Here is a 6647-nt window from a genome sequence, read left to right as displayed (position 1 = left end):
TATTGAAACGTTGTATATTTTATTTTATTTTATTTTATCTTATTTTATTTTATTTTATTTTATTTTTTTTTGAGGCGGAGTCTCGCTCTGTCGCCGGACTGGAGTGCAATGGCACGATCTCGGCTCACTGCAACCTCCACCTCCCGGGTTCAAGTGATTCTCCTGCCTCAGCCTCCCAAGTAGCTGGGATTACAGGCATGCGCCACTGCACCCAGCTAATTCTGTATTTTTAGTAGAGACAGGGTTTCTAAACCATGTTGGTTAGGCTGGTCTTGAACTCCTGACCTCAGGTGATCCGCCCACCTCGGCCTCCCAAAGTGCTGGGATTACAGGCGTGAGCCACCATGCCTGGCCTTGGTCAACTGATTTTTAACAAAAGTGCCAAGACCTCAGTAGAGAAAAAGATAGTTAATATGGTTTGGCTCTGTCTCCCCACCCAAATCTCATGTCCAGTTGTAATCCCCAGTGTTGGAGGAGAGGCCTGGTGGGAGGTAACTGAACCATGAAGGTAGACTTCCCCCTTGCTGTTCCTATGATACAGTTCTCGTGAGATCTGGTTGTTTGAAAACCTGTGTCACCTCCCTGTTTGCTCGCGCGCTCTCTCTCTCTCCTGCTCTGCTATGGAAAGATGTACCTGCTTCCCTTTTGCCTTCCGTCATGATTTTAAGTTTCCTGAGGCCTCCCCAGCCATGCTTCCTATACGGCCTGTAGAACTGTGAGTCAATTAAACCTCTTTTCTTCATAAATTACCCAGCCTCAGGTAGTTCTCTATAGCAATGCAAGAATAGACTAATACGATAGTCTTTTCAACAAATATTGCTGAGACAACTGTAGCTCCACATGCAAATAAAATTTATTTAGATCCTTACCTTATAGCATATATAAAAAGTAATTCAAAATGAACCATTGACCTAAATGTAAGTGCTAAAATTATAAAACTTCTAGAAGAAAACAAAGAAAAAAAATCTTTATGACCTTGAGCTAGGCAAAGAGTTCTTAGATACAACTACAAAAGCATAAGCTAAAACGAGAAAATTGATGAATGAAGCTACAAGTAAAAACTTCTGACCGGGCACAGTGGCTCACACCTGTAATCCCAGCACTTTGGGAGGCCGAGGCAGGTGGATCACTTGAGGTCAGGAGTTCGAGACCAGCCTGGCCAACATGGCAAAACCCCATCTCTATTAAAAATACAAAAATTAGCTGGGCATGGTAGCAGGTGCCTGTAATCCCAGCTACTCAGGAGGCTGAGGCACAAGAATCATTTGAACATAGGAAACGGAGGTTGCAGTGAGCTGAGATCATGCCACTGCCCTCCAGCCTGGGCAACAAGAGCGAAACTCTGTCTCAATCAATCAATCAATCAGTCAATAAAAACTGCATTTCAAAGACACAATTATGAAAACAAAAAGACAAGCCACAGACTAGGAGATCACATACTTGACAAAGAAATAGTATCAAAAACATATAAAGAATTGTTACAACTGGCCAGGTGCATGGCTCATGCCTGTAATCCTAGCACTTTAGGAGGCTGAGGCAGGTGGATCACTTGAGGTCAGGAGTTCGAGACCAGCCTGGCCAACATGGTAAAACCCCATCTCTATTAAAAATACAAAAATTAGCTGGGCATGGTAGCAGGTGCCTGTAATCCCAGCTACTCAGGAGGCTGAGGCACAAGAATCATTTGAACATAGGAAACGGAGGTTGCAGTGAGCTGAGATCATGCCACTGCCCTCCAGCCTGGGCAACAAGAGCGAAACTCTGTCTCAATCAATCAATCAATCAGTCAATAAAAACTGCATTTCAAAGACACAATTATGAAAACAAAAAGACAAGCCACAGACTAGGAGATCACATACTTGACAAAGAAATAGTATCAAAAACATATAAAGAATTGTTACAACTGGCCAGGTGCATGGCTCATGCCTGTAATCCTAGCACTTTAGGAGGCCAAGATGAAAGGATTGCTTGAGCACAGGAGTTTGAGACCAGTCTGGACAACAAAGAAAAACCCTCCGTTTCTACAAAAAATTTAAAAATTAGTTGGGTGTGGCAGCTACTGAGGAGGCTGAGGTGGGAGGACCACTTGAACCCAGGAGGTCAAGGCTATAGTGAGCTGTGATGGCAACACTACACTCCATCCGGAGTCACAGAGCAAGACCCTGCCTCTTGAGGAAAAAAAATTTGTTACAACTCAACCAAATAACACAATTTTTAAATGAACAGGCCTTGAATAGACATTTCACTGTAGATATACAAATGGCTAATAAGCATGTACAAAGATGTTCAACATCATTGTTAGGGATATGCAAAGTAAAACCACAATGAGGTACCATTTCAAACCCACCAGGATGGTAGGATGGTTATAACAGAAGCGATAGGCCAGGTGTGATGACTCAGGCCTGTAATCCCAGCACTTTGGGAGGCTGAGATGGGAAGATCACTTGAAGCCAGGAATTCAAGACCAAACTGAGCAACACAGCATGGCCCTGTCTCTACAAAAAAGACTGGTTTTTTTTCTTTTTTTTTTAGACGGAGTCTCGCTCTGTCGCCCGGGCTGGAGTGCAGTGGCCGGATCTCAGCTCACTGCAAGCTCCGCCTCCCGGGTTTACGCCATTCTCCTGCCTCAGCCTCCCGAGTGGCTGGGACTACAGGCACCTGCCACCTCACCCGGCTAGTTTTTTGCATTTTTTTAGTAGAGACGGGGTTTCACTGTGTTAGCCAGGATGGTCTCAATCTCCTGACCTCGTGATCCGCCCGTCTCGGCCTCCCAAAGTGCTGGGATTACAGGCTTGAGCCACCGCGCCCGGCTACAAAAAAGATTCTTTAAATAAAATGGGCATGGTTGTGGCCAATTGTAGTCCCAGCTACTCAGGAAGCTGAGGTGGGAGGATTGCTTGAGGCCAGAGTTTGAGGATGGAGTGAGCTATGATCGCACCACTGCGCTCCAGCCTGGGTGACAGAGACCCTGTCTCAAACAAACAAAAAGAAAACAGAAAAAAAGATGGACAATGCCGAGCGTCAGAAGATGTGGAGGAATTAGAACCCTCAGATAAATGGTGCAGCCATTTGGAAAATAGTTTGGCAGTTTCTCAACAAGTTAATCCTAACTTACCACATGACCCAGCAATTCCATTCCTAAAATTTTACCTAAAAGTAATAAAAATGTAAGTCCACACAAATAATGGTATGCAAATGCATACAGTAGTATTATTCATAACAGCCAGAGAGTGGGAACAACCCAAATGCCCATCAACTTGTTAAGATAACCACACATTAGAATACGACTCAGCAGTGAAAAGGAACAAAGTACCCACACGTGATACAATGTGGATGAACCTCAAACATATTCTGCTAAAGAAAATAATCCAATTAGAAAATGGCCAAAAGACCTGAAGAGACATTTCTCAAAAGATGATACACAAATTAGCCAAGAAGTATGTGAAAATATGCTCAGCATCACTCATCATCAGGGGAATCATCAAATGAAAACCACATGAAAATGGCTACTATCAAAAAGACAAAAATAGGCTGGGCATGGTGGTATGTGCCTACAGTCCCAGCTACTTGGGAGGCTGAGGTGGGAAGATCACTTGAGTCTGGGATTTCTAGGCTGTAATGCAATGTGATCGCGCCTGTGAATAGCCACTGCACTCCAGCCTGGGCAACCTCATCTCTTAAGAAAAAAAAATGCAGATGAGAATATAAAGAAAACTCTTTTTTTTTCTTTTTTTTTTAGACAGATTTTTGCTCTTGTCGCCCAGGCTGGAGTGCAATGGCACAATCTCAGCTCACTGTAACCTCCGCCTCCTGGGTTCAAGTGATTCTCCTGCCTCAGCCTCCCAAGTAGCTGGGATTACAGGCACCTGCCACCATGCCCGGCTAATTTTTGTATTCCTAGTAGATATGGGGTTTCACCATGCTGGCCAGGCTGGTCTCGAACTCCTGACCTCAGGTGATCCACCCACCTCAGCCTCCGAAAGTGCTGGAATTACAGGCGTGAGCCACCGCGCCCAGCCGAAAAGGGAACTCTTATACACTGTGGGTGGAAATGTAAATTAGTGTAACAATTCTAGAAAACAGTAGGGAAATTTCTCAAAAAACTAAAAATAGAACTACCATATGATGTAGCAATCCCACAACTAGGTTATCATCTAAAGAAAAGGAAATCAGTATATCAAAGAAATACCAGCAGTACCATGTTTATTGCAGCGCTATTCACAATAGCTAAGATATGAAATCAATCTAGATGTACATAAATGGATGAATGGATAAAGAAAACGTGGTACACACACAGGAATATTATTTGGCCATAAAAAAATGAAACTCTGTAATTCACAGCAACATGAATGAGCCTGGAAACCATCAAGTTAAGTGAAATAGGCACAGAAAGATAAATACTGCATGTCCTCTCTCACATGTGGGAGCCATGAAAGTTGAGTTCATAGAAGTAGAGAGTAGAACAGCGATGACTAGAGGCAGAGGCTGGGAAGGGTAAGGGCAAAGGGAGAACAGAGAGGTTGGTTAATGGGTACAAAATTAGAGCTACATAGGAGGAATAAGTTCTAGTGTTCAACAGCACCTAGAGTGGCTATAGTTCAAAATGTATTGCGTATTTTCTTTTTTTTTTTTTGAGACAGTCTCACTCTGTCACCCAGGCTGGAGTGCAGTGGTGCGATCTCAGCTCACTGCAGCCTCCACCTCACACTTTCAAGGAATTCTCATGCCTCAGCCTCCCAAGTAACTGGGATTACAGGTGTGTCCCACCAGGCCCAGCTTATTGTGTATTTTCAAATAGCTAGAGGAGAAGATTTTGAATGTTCCCAACACAAAGAAATTAGAGACGTTTGAGGTGATGAATATGCTAAATTACTTGGATTTGATCATTACACATGGGATACATGTATCAAAATATCACTTTGTATCCCATAAATATGTAGAATTATTACATATCTATTAAAAAGGCACATTATACTACGTGAGAGAAGCCAGATCCAAAAGATTATCTACGAATAATTCCATGTATATGAAATGTCCACGAAAGGCAGATTTACAGAACCAGAAAACAGACTTGTAGTTTTCTGGGGTTGGGTATGGCAGTGGGATTTGATTACAAACAGGCTTGGGGGAATCTGGGGAGGTATAAAAATGTTTTAAAACTAGATTGTGTGATAGTTGCACAACTCTATATGTTTAGTAAAAAAAATCACTGAATTATACACTTATACTGGGTGGACTTTATGATACGTAAAATATGCCTTAGTAAAGCAGCCACCAGGTACCCCTCCCACATACACACAGAACAACTTTACTGTACAGCAAATTAGCCTGGCTAATTTTCGTATTTTTAGTAGAGACGGGTTTCACCATGTTGGCCAGGCTGGTCTCAAACTCCTGGGCTCAAGTGGTCCACCCACCTCAGCCTCCCAACATGCTGGGATTACAGATGTGAGCCACTGCGCCCGGCCTTGACTATGTCTTTTGGATAAAGAAGGCAGTCCTTAATGTATTGTAGAATTGTTACTATTAGCCAGATGTGGAGTTGATGAAGCACACTTATGATTATTTTGTTTGTGAAGACATGAATCAAATCTCGCCCAGATGTAAACCTCTTAGAAGACACGGTTCTAAACTACAATAATCTATGGAGAGATGCTGCCAATGCAAATATTGTGAAGAAGCACTTGTTAGTTCAGATAGTTTCTCACTCAAGACACTCAGCAAGCAACCCTCTCCACGGGCTCCCAGGATGAGAGGCCTGGCCTTCGGGACTATTTACTCTGTAAACTAACATCAGCGATTGAACAGAAACGGGTGTGGGTTTGCCTCCCATCATAAAACACCAAAGAAATCACCCCTACTATACAAGGAGTCATCTTAAAAGACTTCAAGTGTCCAGTGTGAAGACCCCCGGACTCTCCTGTCTTTCAAAAGAACAGGTGAGAAAACAAATGTCACATTATCATAACATGGAATGAGAATGGGATCTGTCCTTTTGAACTAAAATGGCAGTTCAGAAATCCTTTGTTGACTCTGCTCTGAAAATGATAATGCAATGAATTATTCCTTTCCAAACGCGCTTCTGAGCACATTTTGCTGAGATAGCCGGATCTTCAGGACCAAGAAATATAAGCTGTTTTCCACATAGTACTTGTTCTTGTGGTTCAAGAATTGTCACTGGCTTAACAAACTCATCAGCAAAGAAAATTCAATGTATGTACCTCTCCCAATGCTGTAAACTTCTTCTCCTTGTCACATAAGCATGTGCAATATGTCTGAAATATTCATTTATTAGGGACACATGTCATTAATCCCAAAGACACCAAGCCAATGCAGTCAAGGAATCCCAACAGAAAGTTGCCCAATCTTTAGTGTGTACAAATCATAAATGTGTCAGGGGTTGCACAATGGTTAATGTACTGCACAACACATGGGGTATCATCAGTTCTGTAACCTAGAGTGAAGAGCGCTTCCTGGAGTTGTGCAGTGCACAACCTGTGCAGCTGCACATGATTAGTCATCTCATAAAAACACAGATTCATAATCATGGCTTTTCACAGGAAGTATATGAAAAGGAAAGGGATGGCCGGGCGCGGTGGCTCAAGCCTGTAATCCCAGCACTTTGGGAGGCCGAGACGGGCGGATCA

At 42.9% G+C, this 6647-nt stretch overlaps 1 protein-coding gene across 1 annotated transcript in view; it reads right to left on the bottom strand.

Moving 5' to 3' along the window:
* LOC105504495 (chromosome unknown open reading frame, human C16orf62) overlaps positions 1 to 6647 on the bottom strand; it is a 180737-nt gene that overhangs the window by 139943 nt on the left and 34147 nt on the right. The gene's annotated exons all lie outside the window — the stretch shown is intronic.

The sequence above is a fragment of the Colobus angolensis genome, unplaced genomic scaffold (genome assembly GCF_000951035.1).
Source record: "Colobus angolensis palliatus isolate OR3802 unplaced genomic scaffold, Cang.pa_1.0 Scaffold92, whole genome shotgun sequence".
NCBI classification, from domain to species: domain Eukaryota; kingdom Metazoa; phylum Chordata; class Mammalia; order Primates; family Cercopithecidae; genus Colobus; species Colobus angolensis.
The sequence above is the reverse complement of the archived record's forward strand: the minus strand, read 5'-3'. Positions and strand labels throughout refer to the sequence as shown.